Consider the following 2425-nt stretch of genomic DNA (forward strand, 5'->3'; position numbering starts at 1 on the left):
AACCTTTTTCAAAAATCATCATATCCTTTTCAAAACTTCCTAACCACTTTCTCTCTCCTCATTTTTTCGAAAATTTTCAACAATTTTTATTTATTTTATTTTAATTTATTTCATTTTAAAAATAAATAAATAAATAAAAATAATTTTTTTTATTTTACATCATCTCCCTTTCTCCATCATGGATCTAAGTGGAAATGAACAGTCCAGAAGGACTCTGGGGTCATATGCTAACCCCTCTACTGCTTCATATGGGAGTAGTATCTGCATACCATCCATTGGAGTCAGTAGCTTTGAGTTGAATCCTCAGCTCATTATCATGGTGCAGCAAAGTTGCCAGTATTCCGGTCTTCCACAGGAAGAACCTACAGAGTTTCTGGCACAGTTTTTACAAATTGCTGACACAGTACATGATAAGGAAGTAGATCAGGATGTCTACAGATTATTACTGTTCCCATTTACTGTAAAAGACCAAGCTAAGAGGTGGTTAAATAACCAACCTAAGGCTAGCATAAAGACATAGAAACAACTGACAGAAAAATTCCTGAATCAATACTGTCCTCCAAAACGGATGACACAGCTAAGGCTGGACATCCAAGGCTTTAAACAAGGAGATAATGAATCTCTTTATGATGCCTGGGAGAGATACAGAGAGATGCTAAGAAAATGCCCTTCTGAAATGTTTTCAGAGTGGGTTCAGCTAGACATCTTCTATTATGGGCTTACAGAAAGAGCTCAACTTTCTCTAGATTACTCAGCTGGTGGATCTATCCACATGAGAAAGACAATTGAAGAAGCTCAAGAGCTCATTGATACAGTTGCCAGAAATCAACATCTGTACCTAAGCAGTGACCCTTCCATGAAAGAAGAGGTTAAAACAGTAACTGCTGAACTCAATCCTGCAGAACAAGCTGCTGAATTCAATCAGCAATTAGATTTTCTAACAAAACAGTTAGCCGAATTCAAGGAGAGACTACAAGAGACAAGGATGGCTAATATAAATATGGAAGAACAATTAAAGCAAACAAAGCAGCAGCTGTCAAAACAAATAACAGAAGAATGCCAAGCAGTTCAATTAAGAAGTGGGAAAACATTAAATACCCCACCTCAAGGCAGCAGGAAGCCAAGAAATGAGCAAACTACCCAAATTCCATCTGAGGACAGTAAGAGCCCGGGGAAAAATAATTCTGGCACTAAAACGCTAGAAATTGGGTGGAAGGCTGGCGCTGAACGCCCAAACCATGCTCAGGACTGGCGTTCAACGCCAGAAACAAGCAAGGAACTGGCGTTGAACGCCCAAAGGAAGCACAGTTCGGCATTCAGACGCCAGGAACAGATGAGGAGTTGGCGTCTAACGCCACTCCAGCTTCCAACCCTGGCTTTCAAATGCCAGTGAGGGATCAGACACCTGTAAGTTCTGATAATAAATCCCTCAAGAAGGCTTCTCAACCTACCTCTGTAGGAAATAAACCTGCAGCAACTAAGGTTGAGGAATACAAAGCCAAGATGCCTTATCCTCAAAAACTCCGCAAAGAGGAGCAGGATAAGCAATTTGCCCGCTTTGCAGACTATCTCAGGACTCTTGAAATAAAGATTCCGTTTGCAGAGGCACTTGAGCAAATACCCTCTTATTCCAAGTTCATGAAAGATATCTTGAGTCATAAGAAGGATTGGAGAGAAACTGAAAGAGTTCTCCTCACTGAAGAATGCAGTGCCGTCATTCTGAAAAGCTTCCCAGAAAAGCTTAAAGATCCCGGGAGCTTTATGATACCATGCATATTAGAGGGTAACTGCACCAAGACAGCTCTATGTGATCTTGGGGCAAGTATCAACCTAATTCCTGCATCCTCCTATTGGAGGATGATGCTAAGCCAGTGGTTCAACGACAGAGGCGGCTAAATCCCGCCATGAAGGAGGTGGTGCAGAAAGAGGTCACTAAGTTACTAGAGGCTGGGATTATCTATCCTATTTCTGATAGCCCCTGGGTGAGTCATGTCCATGTTGTCCCTAAGAAGGGAGGAATGACAGTGGTTCAGAATGAAAAGAATGAACTGGTTCCTACAAGAACAGTTACAGGGTGGCGTATGTGTATTGACTACAGAAGGCTCAATACAGCCACCAGGAAGGATCATTTTTCTTTACCATTCATAGACCAGATGCTAGAGAGACTAGCAGGTCATGAATATTACTGCTTTTTGGATGGCTATTCAGGTTACAACCAAATTGCAGTAGATCCTCAGGACCAAGAGAAAACAGCATTCACATGTCTTTCTGGAGTGTTTGCCTACAGAAGGATGCCCTTTAGTCTGTGTAATGCACCTGCAACCTTTCAGAGGTGCATGCTCTCTATCTTCTCTGATATGGTAGAGAAGTTTCTAAAAGTCTTCATGGATGACTTTTCAGTATTTGGAGACTCATTCAGCTCATG

Source organism: Arachis ipaensis, chromosome B01 (assembly GCF_000816755.2).
Source record: "Arachis ipaensis cultivar K30076 chromosome B01, Araip1.1, whole genome shotgun sequence".
NCBI classification, from domain to species: Eukaryota; Viridiplantae; Streptophyta; class Magnoliopsida; order Fabales; family Fabaceae; genus Arachis; species Arachis ipaensis.